Source organism: Zingiber officinale, chromosome 1A (genome assembly GCF_018446385.1).
Source record: "Zingiber officinale cultivar Zhangliang chromosome 1A, Zo_v1.1, whole genome shotgun sequence".
Taxonomy (NCBI): Eukaryota; Viridiplantae; Streptophyta; class Magnoliopsida; order Zingiberales; family Zingiberaceae; genus Zingiber; species Zingiber officinale.
Genome location: NC_055987.1, coordinates 120,101,586 through 120,113,955, shown reverse-complemented (window position 1 = coordinate 120,113,955; position 12,370 = coordinate 120,101,586). Strand labels below are relative to the sequence as shown.

At 35.0% G+C, this 12,370-nt stretch overlaps 1 long non-coding RNA gene across 1 annotated transcript; it reads right to left on the bottom strand.

Moving 5' to 3' along the window:
• Positions 1-677: 677 nt before the first annotated feature.
• On the bottom strand, positions 678-11,738 carry LOC122029483. The gene is made up of 2 exons (XR_006125078.1): positions 11,391-11,738; positions 678-1,621 (listed from the first exon to the last, which is right to left on the bottom strand). It is a non-coding gene; the product is annotated as an uncharacterized LOC122029483 (long non-coding RNA).
• Positions 11,739-12,370: the final 632 nt, after the last annotated feature.

Genomic DNA, 12,370 nt, shown 5'->3' with positions numbered 1-12,370 from the left:
TTATCAAAATAGGAATGCGCAGCTTGATTAATTTCTGTCCAACCCACTCTAGTTCAAATCTCAACTAATTTCACACAAGCAATGAACCCAATTATTGATGAAATGATTTCAGGTTCATGTATCCCGATTTCAGTTTAGCATCAAGAATGCCAACCTATAATTCACAACACTCCAGCTAAGTTGGCATAAAAATCACACAGGAAGCATTTGTTCCATGAGAGTTCAGGAATTATGATACTCAAGATCTTCCGTTTGTTAAGTTGGAAAGTTGTTCCTGATATCCTGCAGTCCAACTCAGCGAATTTGAGGCTTTGAGTTTTCAGATATCAATCTCAGAAATCAGTTTCCTAAAATTACAGAATTTGTACCACAAAATCCTGGAAAATTCTCATTGATCCAAAGAACATATTCTAGAAATTACAACTAACTCCTGCTGTGTCCTTCCTGTCATTTGTTTTTCATACTGGACATTCAAAAACCTCTGAAACCGTTCACATTAGAAGAGCAAAGTTAAGATTTTGGTTATCAAGTATTCTGAGTTGAGATGATTCCACACTCATGGATGCACATGTTAGAAACTCCCCAAGTTCAGAATTTTGTTCAATTTCCCCTTTCAGTTTCCTTAGCAGTTATCTGGATTTCAGTATGGACAGCATCTTGATTTTTTTTCTCTCTTCTCATAAACATTTTAGTCAAAATGTACATTGTAAAAGCATTTTCAGTAATACTCTCCTTCCTGAATGGCTCGAAATTTCGTTCATGTTGTTCAGATAAAGATACAACCAGACCTTGCAACAATCCAGCAGATTCACAGCTTCCAGAGATTAGTTTCAGAAATATGATTCCAGGAAAATTCAGATTTCGAATCACAAAAGGCCTCTGAAGGAGAGAGCACCAAATGGCAATTTCAGAACAACTTCTCTTGACTTTTCATTGCTCCGAAATTCACAAACAAATTTGGCACGCCAGTTTCTACAAGTTTTTTTTTTAAAATGAAACTGATTCCTTAATAGCACAAGCAATATCCTCCTATCAGTTCATGGTTCATCATATTTATAAACCGTTGCCCCGGATGAGTGCCAATGAGCAACAAGAGTTGTTAGAAAAGCATGTTGAAAGCAAACATAAACACTTCAACCATAGAATTTGATCAGCAGCAGATTTTGTTTTGCTTAAGGTACTTCTGCATTCCTGAAATTTAAAATCCAATTCAAGCTTCAGAATTCAGATCTTCAGAATCCATACTGGTCTTCAGTGGCTCATAGTTTCGGAGATTAAATCATCCCAGATGTTAGGCACTCAATCTAACATTTCAGAACTTCCTCATCAACAACTACATTTCTTGGGCTGAGATTTCTGTTCATCAATGTCTGTTCATCAGGAATTTCAGAGTATCTGAATTCCAAATTCCTGAGCACTTCAAGAGTTTTGAGTCAATTGAGAATAGACTTCATGGAGAAAATGGAACATCAAATTACCTCGCAAGTCAGGCACTTGAATTGGATCAGTTACTGTCCAGGAAACTTATAAGAAAATTCGCACCAACCAGTTCCAAGTTGATACAAAACTCCTTGTCTCCTTGTTTTTCCTCATGAGCTGGAACAACTTCTTGAATTGGTTACTGCAGAAAGTTTTTATTTTTATTTTTATTTTTATTTTTATTTTGCAACTCATCCTCTTAAACTTCCAAAAAGCATACAAGAGTAAAATCTCATTCAAACCAACTAATGATGTTTGCTTCAAACAACTCAAGCAAGTTGTGCCTCTTCAATTTTCGAATTGTATTTGGTACATTCAAACCAAAATTCACCAATCGAACTTCTAATTGATTTCCACCTCCATAAACTTCAACACATAACACCTACCCTACACTTTGAATTTTAGAGATCCTAACTCATCAGGAATATCAACCAAAACTCTCGATAGAATTAAGGTAAAGAAAGGTTGAAAAAGAAAATTTTGTTTTGGGTGATTTATTCAACTAGAATTCGAAAGGAGAAGAAATCAAAAAATGGGAATAGGATTATCCTGCATCGTGTCCATGTATGCATATATTATTGTGATTTCAAAAAGAACAAAGTAAGTTCTAGAATTCAATTGTCATGAGTGCATATTACACAAAAGGTTAATTAGAAGTAGGCATGTAATAGTCCTCTTTAGGTAATTTTTAGCAATCAAACTCAATCGATCAAAATAGATTCCATCACCACACTAGCCAATAATTTACAAGTAAAGCATTCAATCATGTCAAATGACCTAAAACTTGCCAGTCAACTTAAAGACTTTTACAATTCTCAAAGTATTACTAGGAAACCTACAAGGATATGTTTATTTGAAACCAAATGAAATATAGACCAAATAAAATATAAAGTATAAAAGTAAAGTATGAAATGCAAACTAACACTCAAGTATAAAAATAAAGAAAAGTATGAAGTAAAAACAAAAGAAAGGAATAGACTCCCCTTATTTCCTAACGGTTTAAGACGATTCAAAAGTAGAAGTCACGCCGGCAATGGGATGGTCCGAATGAAGATCCTCCTCGGCGGTTGATGACGATTCAACTTTAAAAGTCACGCTAAGGGTGAAATGGTCCGAATAGAGGTGAGTGACTTTTTCATGTGATTAATATCGTCAAGTATAGCTCCCTCATCATCACCTCCTCGAAAGTTCTCTCAAGCGATTGAAGACGGTTCAAATGTAGGATCCAACTGGGAGTAGAATATTCCGAGCTAGAGTGAATGTCGCTTCCTCTACCATTTTCTCATTACTTCCTGGCGATTAGAGACGGTTCAATAAAAGTATCCAGTCAAAGGCCTGTAGAAACCTGCAAGGTCAAGGACAAAACACACCTCTCCCATGCAGGTGGGGTAAGGAAGAGCTAAACTAATATCAATCTTAACTAAACTTATATCCAAATATGAGTCACATTCAATAAAATCAACTATAGGTACCTCCCTAAAAGTTTCTAGAGATGTGCACGTAAATATCCCGTGGTAGTTTTAATGTGGTCAACCAAGTTAAATTAGGTCTTATTGTGTTTGATGTCTTGTGTCTAAGAGTGCAAGAACTTAGGAGCACAAGAAGTTGAGTGGAAGACGCAGCGGACGAGAAGGATGGTACGGGAAGCGAGTTGACGGGCTCGGTACATCAGAGGGACGAAAAGCTGCGAAAGAATACACCGGCGGATAAGAAGGGCGCGTGCGGCGCTTCCGAGGGACAGGAAGCCGAGGAAGAAACTTGCTCAAGGAGAAGGTCGGAGTTGGGTTCAAGTGAGCTCAACTCCAGATAACCGAAGCATTACCCACACGAAAAAGACCAGTTGGAGGTTGATCTTCCTTGTAGAAGGCGCCTTCAACGAGCTTAAAGGTGGCCTCAATGCCTCATGGAAGGCGCCTTAAAGCCTGTTGAAGGTGCCTTCAATACCCGTTAGCCGAAGATAAAATTTTATCTTCGGCAAATAAAACTTGTCTTATTGAAGGCACCTTAGACCTACTTGGAGGTACCTCCGAGTAACGGATAGATTTTTCTAGGGGCTATAAAAAAGACCCCTAGAGTTAGGAATTAAAAAACAACTCAACTATAATTTCGGTAATCACTTCCTAGTCTTTTTCTAAGTTATTAACATCTATAAGAGGCTACTCCGCCTTCAACAAAGGAGACTTCTAGTGGAGCTTCTTCAATGTCTTGAATTAACAACCACCTAGATTGTAACTAAGTAAATCTAGCCTTCTTACTATTCTCTTAGAAGTTGTTAATTTTATGCATTCTTATTTTGTTCAATTAATTGTGCATAACTAATCAAATCCAAAGATCAGGAAAGGACTTGTTTAATTTTTTGTAGGCAATTCACATCCCTCTTGCCGACCTCCACTGCACCAACAATTAATATCAAAGTCCAACCGCCTCAAAAGGACTAACTGTCGACTGAAGTAACAAGATAATGGCTGGATCGAGTATTTACTCGGCCGAAGTTCGAGGGGGAGTTCGCCCTATAGCGAATGGAGGTATTTTTTATTACTTTGAAGTTTTATTAATAATCAAATACGATTTTGTAGCTCTAAAAGATCAAAAAGACAAAGAAAAAGAAGAGCACCTTTGGTCAAAGAAAGAGCAAGCAGATTTTGTGGCGAATGGACGAGCCACATTCTACTTGCTAAGCGTGTTACCACAAATTAGCAGGATCGGCGCCTACGAATTAGCAAAGGAACTTTGGGAAAAGTTCCTAGAGCTACACGAAGGAATGTCAGAAGCAAAGCTCGAAAGACAGGACCTTTTTCGGAATCAACTGATGAACCTCCGGCTAAAAGGAGAATCAGTAGTGCAACTGCACACCAAACTGAAGGAGCTGATCACCGGACTTACTAATCTCAGAGAAAAGGTAACAAACCGAGATTCTCTAAGGTATGCATTAAATGCTTTTCCCAGGACACCCGAATGGTCCTCAATAATCGACTCCTACTATATTTCTAAAGATCTAGAAGTAAGTACATTAGAAAGTTTATTTTCCACTTAGAATTTCACGAATCTAGATGTGTATAATTAAAGAAGAAGCCAAGTCAGACAGTTGCCCTGAAGACAAGAACGAGTTTTCAAAGATTTGCAAATGAATTTTGAAAGAATTTTTAAACTTATATTGATCTTTTTATAAGGTCTCCCCCTTATCTTGACACGTCCTAAGGACTCCTTGTTAACTACAAGGAAGACTGTCTATGTGTCTAAGGGTTAATCCAAATCAAAAGAACAGTTAAAATATATTTTTCAAAAAATAATTTTTTAAAGTGATTTTTCAAAAGATTTTCAAGTGTATTTATAGATTTTTCAAATATTTTTTACAAAAATAATTTTTCAAACACATTTCTTTAAAATTTTCAAAAACACATTCCCTGAACTGACACACCTAGTTATCCTTGTTGACCACAAGGAGGTCTACGTTAGTGTCTAAGAGACTGGGTTCTAGTGTTGACCTTGGGATGTGGACTTCTAAGTAACGGTTAGCCATCAATATTTTTCAAGTATATATATTTTTAAAATTTTATATATAAATATACTCAATCAAGCATGAAATTCATGAAAACATTATTATGTTAAATTACTATTTTAAAAATACTTTTTTTATAAAATTATCTATGGATTTTGAAAACTTTTTTTAAAAAATATTTTCAATTTAATAATCATTATCATTTCACCCATTCTAAGTATTTCAGCACAATTAATCAGGTAACCTTATGGGTTTTGTCAGATGTTTAATTTTATCTTCAATATAAATTAAAATCTAAGGATTGATTTACATTTGAGTTAGACTTAGATTTAACAGTTAGTTGATTAAATATTCATTTCGAAAATCGTCTTCAAAGCTGTGGCGAGACACGAGACCTTCTTGGATATTGGAGCATCAACCACTTCTAGACAATGTCTTTTAAGGAAATTAAACATTTAACCTTCTTTTTGAGAATCCTTGGTCTCACTAATCAAGTATCGATCAATCCTAAGTCCTTATCTAACCATTCTAATCTAGGCAGAAATAAAATACTAGTATGAATGACATGACATTTATAGGCATCAATTAACATGCACATGACAAGTATACATGTGTCAAACAACTTATAGTTGATTTATAATGATGCATCAAATTCTTGATTTGATATATTTTGTGTGAACCCACGAATGTGTCAACCCACTTTGACACATTTTGATTTTTATTAATTTACTTGTTTCATTGTGTAAAATTTTATTAATTAGTGCCATAATTAGTTTTAACATTTACTTTCGAATTTTGATTTGAGTTCAAAATTTGAAGATTTATTTTATTGAATTATGGTTTAATTTTTTTATTATTATTATTTTAGTTTCGAATTTCTTAGATTTAATATTGAATTCATAGTTTCATAATTAAAAGGTACTTTATTATAATAAATTAAATTAGAATTTTTTGTATTTAAATTTGAATTTTTATAATTAAGATTTAAACTTTTATTTTTTAAATTTTTTAGATTAAATTTTGATCTTTTTAAATTTAATTTTGAATTATTTATTGTTTCATAATTAAAGGGTACTTTATTATAATTAATTAAATTCAAATTTTTTGCATTAGAATTTGAATTAGTATTCTTGAAATTTATAGATTTAATTTCCGGATTTTTCAGATTTAATTTTGAATTTTCAATATTTAAATTTGAAAGATTAGAAATGATCAAATTATTAAAATTATTATGATTGATTAATTCATTATTTAATTCAGTGTTATTAAAATTTTTAAGATCAGAGTTTGAATTATTAGATTTATTTTGATTATTAATTAAAACTTTATCTTGGTTGGTTGAATTAGTATTTATTAGATTAGTTTTATCTTGATTATTAATTTTTTTCTAAGTTTGAATTTTTCTTTAAATTTGTTGAATTAAATATTCTATCAAGTATTTTATTAATCTCATGATCTCATCCATGTTAACTTGGTCATCTTCTTTAGTTAAGTCTATAATAATTTTAATTATTCCTAAATTTTTAAGATTTAATTTTGAGTTTTTAGTCTTTAAATTAGATTTTATCATTTGGTTTGAATTTATCAAATTATTATTTATTTTATTATTTTTTATTTTCAAGTTTATCTTATCTAGATTTGAACTTCTATTTTCTGAATTTTTAATTATGTTTGTTGAATTATTCCAATTATCTTTATCTTGAATTTTAAATTTTGGATTATTCAATGTTATCCTGTTTATTTGAATTTTTTTTTAATTTGAATTTTCTGAATTATTATTTTCAGATTCAGTTAAATTGGAATTTTTAGAATTAATTAAATTTAAGTTTTTAAAATTATTATTTTCAGATTTATTTAAATTTAAATTTTCAGAATTATTAATTTCAAAATTAATTAATTTGAATTTTTATTTAAATTTTAGAATTAATTAAATTTAAATTTCCAGAATTATTATTTTCAGATTTCTTTAACTTTGAATTTTTATTTAAATTAATTGAGTTTGACTTAGTTAGATTTGTTTTATCCAATTTAGATTTATCTTGATTAAAAGATTTATTAAGATTATGATTAATTTTATCTAGATCTATATTTTCTTGATTATCTTTATTATTTAAATTTGAATTTTTCAAATTAGTATTTTTATTAATTAAATTTAATTGTAAATAATGAGAATTATTTGAAAATTTTAAATCTACCCTACCATACAAATTTCTTTCTAGTTTATTATAGGAAAATTCTTATTTATCTTGCATAGGGTAGTTTTGAAAATCATATCATCATGCAAATTTATAGATCTATTTTTGAATGTATTATGATGGTAAAAAATTAGATTTGCATGAAATATAAAATTACTAACCTTTTTCGCAATTTTCCTGTTGGCTAGCGATTCTTGTAGTGTCCGAACTCTTGGCACCTGAAGCATTGAATGTGGTCTTTGCCCCTCAGAACTCCTAGCAATGATTCCTCTTTTACCGCTGGTGGTGTAGTTCGATTCTTACGAGTAGAGTACTTATTTTTATAGTATCCTCTCTCCCTGCACTTGAAGCATATAATATGTAATTTAAAATTTGACATTAAATAAAATTACTTTTTTACCCTTCTCCCCCTCAATTCGTGGTCTGCTTGCTCTGTTGGTTGTTAGTCCAATCAGAGACTCCTGCTCTGATACCAATTGTGGGATTGGTGCCGTCGATAGAGGGGGGGGATGAATATCGACTCATCGCTTTTCGCTTCGATTTCGTTCGTTCTTTCTATCAAAGTGTTAATCGCAGCGAAATATAATAAAAACTTAAAGGAAAAAATACTCGCAGGATTTACTTGGTTCCCAACCCCCCAAGGTCAGTACATCTAAGTCCTAATCGTGGGAAATGATCGTCCACTAGTGGTCTCCTTTCCGAACATTCTGGATGCGGAGAAATCTGTCTTACAGTTTGCGATATAAGCACAAATAATAATAAATTAAGTACAACTTGTAATAAACAAATCAAACAAAAGATGACGGTCGATCCAGAAATCCTGAGCGCATCACACCCCCTGGAGCTTCCCCGATCGCAGAGCTTCGCAGCATAGCTTTCTGAGCGCAGAGATGAAGAGTAGGATGAAGAATCGGTGTCTTGAACATAGAGCCTGTTGGATCGTGAAATGTCGATAGAGGGGGGGTGAATATCGATTCGAAAAACCAGCGTTAATAAGAGTTAAGTGCAGCGGAATAATAAAGACTGAGACAAACTTAACACAGTGTTTTTTTACTTCGTTCGGAGTCTGTGACGACTCCTACTCGAAGGCCCGTACTCCGTGAGTACTTTCGTTGGGCAATTCACTAGCAATTCGAAATAATGATTACAAAAGCAGTACAATGAATGCTAATGAAAATTAAAACAAATACCGACAAGAAAGAAAAAGGAAGGAGCGTAGTGTCGGAGCTTTGTTAGTGTCGCAGAAGCGCAGAGCAGTGGAAGACTTTTCTTTTTCCGTTGTTTTCTGAAGCTCCCCTCTGACCCTTCTTTTATATGATGCTCGGGGCGCCCTGGATTCCTTCCGGGCGCCCTGGTGAGACGTGGCAAGTCCAACCAGCGAGCTCCAAGTGGCGAAGCGCGATCAGGATGATTTTTGCCTCCAGGGCGCCCGGATCCCTTTCGGGCGCCTGGACTTCCGGGCGCCCGGATCCCCTCCGGGCACCCGGACCACCTTTTTCCAGCGAACAGCTTTCCTGCAAAACAAGGTTAGTCCGAGACAAGTAATTCCTGCAAAATAAAGTGTTAGTTCAGTTTTATGAATTTAGTATAAGAAGTATGACTTAGATTCCGTCTTTCCGAGACCGGAATCTAGTCACGATCTCGACTTAGATATCCGAAATGGATCTAAGCCGGATCGACGCCTAATGTTCCCTTCTCGGGAACGCGTCCTCGCAGTCACTCCCCTCCAATGACTTAAGACATCCGGTCAGCCCGTCGACCTAGCTGGACTTCTCGCCAAGCGTCCGGTCAGCCCGTCGACCCGCTTGGACTTCTCGCTAGCTATCCGGTCAGCCCGTCGACCTATCTGGACTTCTTCTGCACACTCGATCAGAGTGTTAGACAACAACAGACTAACTTAACCTGATTTGTCATTCATCAAAACCTGGGTTAAATCGTTAGTACTAACCGCACCAACAGAGCCTTCGTCTCCTTTTATAGAGTTGGATCAGATCCTTATCTGAATCAACTCTTATCTAGATGAAACTATATCTGAATGAAGTCTTATCCACATCATCTAGCTTATCCTCATCCTGATCCAAATCATAAAGATGATCTTTTGCCACATCATCTTCCATGTCAACATTTCTGACAACTCAGCAATCTAGACCGAACCTTATCGGTCTACTGAACCGCTGATTCAGTCTCTTAAATCAATTTGGGTCCAATTCGACCCGAGTCAAGTCCAGTTCACCTATTTGCATTTGTCTACTCTCTGTTTTGCTTCCAGCTCCAAGTTCCTGAAAAATAACCATACAAACATAAACAAACAACCTAGCCTATATTTGTAAATCTACCTAACCTACTAGGCTTACCTTTTACTTGGAGGACCCTCCTCCAAGTCTACCACCTAATGGTCAATCCCTTAGGATCAAGCTACACTCCTATAAATCTACCCGACCTACTAGGCTTCATGCTTGGACTACATCCAAGACTTTATCATTACCCAGGGTTACCTCCCTCTACGATTTCGACAATCTAACTTCACTCACCAGGACTTCCACTACCTAAGGTTACCTTCCCCTAGGATTTTCACCACCTAGCTTCACTCACTAGGACTTCCATCATCTAAGTTTATCTCTCCCAAGAATTTTCCCTTGCTAGTCATCTAGTCTTGACTAGACTTTTATCTTCCAAACATCAAGTCCTATTTAGATCAACCCTTAGTCAAACTAACCAGACTTAGGTATATTGTCAAACATCGAAACCCTAGATGTTGATTGCTTTTATCTGGTGTTCCCTGCACCAACAATGCTAGCATTTGCCTGATGGATGATGCAATTTGGTCTAACTGTATCTGTAAATTTTTATATCCTTACATCATTTTGCTGTTAGAATTGAAGATCAAGAGTGGCTTATTGTTGCATCTGTAAGTTAATTCCTGCACGAACTCTTCACATCCTTGCAGAAGGGTTTCTTCGTTAGAGCCCTTGAATGTACCTGAGAATATTGGCTCGACCTACTAAATGGCTGAGACTAAGTAGGCACCGGGTTGTCCTGAAATCCAAATGAATGCTAGTATGCTGAGAAAGTCTGAGCATTCTATTGTTGTGTTCCCCCATACATATAATCTGGATGATCTCTCCAATCAGGCATATATGCATTGGGAACTAGATCATACATGTCGTGTTGTGGAAGTTGGTAGCATTGAGGTTGCTCTGAAATATACTAGTGTTTTTTCACATACCCGAAATCTGAATAACCCCTCCAATTAGAATTATATGTGTTCAAAAATGAATCATATCTGTCCTGCTAATGTGGTTAGTGGTATTGAGGATCAGGCTGATAATAATAAGGTTTGTGCTGTAACACTGAGGTTCAAGCTGGTAATACATTCTACCTCCAAACTATTGAGACTATGGATCCATGATTATTCACAAAATAGAATTCCTAGTCTTACCTGAAATACAAGCAAACAAGATCAAAGACACAGGAAATATATAATGCAAACACATGGAACTACAAGAGTTAAGACACTCGATAATTTATTTATTTTGAAAAATAGAAAAACAATCCTAAGATCACCAAACATCGGTAAGTTCCTCGGCAACGACGTCATTTTTTATAAATGCCCATATGTCATACTAGGCTGTATCAAACTCGATTAAATTACCGAACCCCTTCTATACTAATGCAGCATAAAGATGACTCAGGTTGTCTCTCACAGGGAATGTAACAATAGGTTGATAATCCTATGATTCAATGTTATTGCTTCTGGATTTTTGATCTAAAAATGGGGGGTTTGGATTTTGGAATTCTGAGATTACGAAATGACATAGCGATGCATGTAATGAAATATACCCTAATAAATGAAAGACAATGCAGGGAAACCTAGATTAGCCTAAACTACAATTGCAAAGAAATTAAAAGCACATGAAGTAAACAATTAACGGCACTAAGCATGAAACAAAATCTAGAACAATAAACAAAATCTAATCTAACCTACTTGCATCTAAATTAATGACAAGTACGAACATTAACAAAACAGACATTAATTAAACAAGTGAAATGAATTAACAAGAGTAAACAAAATGTAAGAGACATTTAAGCAAACATGTTGTGTGCATCATCCAATTTAACTCTAATGCATGAAATTCTAACATGGGGAGTCAATTCTATTACAATCAGGCAACAATTAACAAGACACACAACGCAAAAGAAATCAAACTAACACATACATAAAGGGTTATTGCCTGGAATCACCGGATGGAGAAATGCGGCCTGATGAAGGATGCTCCTCTTCTAACCCGAAGAGGAGAATGAATTGCTTTCGAAATCAATGGAGTGTTGCTTGAAATTGATGAAGGAGAGGGTTGATGTAGGCAAAGGTATTGTCCGGAAGAGGTGGAGAGCTCTCCTCTTCTAACCCGAAGAGGAGAGGTGGCTGTGAGCCCACCGCAAGAAGAAGTGGAGCTGCTAAAATTTTAAAGGGGAATAAAACCTCCTCTATCTAACCCAAAGAGGAAGCTTCCGTAAGAGGAGATGGGTTCTGAATGGAGTATTGTTCCTTCCGCAAATTAGGGACGGGTTTGATGCTTCTTGGAGTGAGGAGAGGTTAAGGCTCTTTGGATGGATTGGCCTTCTTGGATGATTCCTTGATTGGGTTGGTTGAACCCAATCTCTCCAAGTGTGAGCCACCCTTCAACTTGAACCATGTATTAAATTGAACCAACTTCAATATTATGAAATCAAGTTCACATTTTAAAAAGTAATGTCATAAATGAAAAAAAAATACAATGAAACTCAAAATAATCCTCAACTCGTAAATATGATATAAGTGTAGAGGTGCAAAACTAAACATACAAACGGATAAAAACATCAAATAACAATATGAAATAATTTGTCAAATTGTCGATTATCAACGATCGAATATTTCAGTCGCTATTCAGTGTTCTTTTTTCTTGAATATTTAGGGTGTGAGATAAATCTCTCTAAGGAACTTAGTAAAATAGTTTCGTAACTTCGGGAGAAGGGGTGTCTCCTCACAAAGGAGGTCGTATTGACCATGTCTGAGTAATTGTTTATCAAAAACACAAGTCTCCATAAAATCGTGGATGGACATGTCGTTTACCTAGTGTCGTTGGATAATCTATGATTGACAACTTATTCTCAACTTATTTCACTATAAATTAAATAATAGAATACGATAATTAAAAAT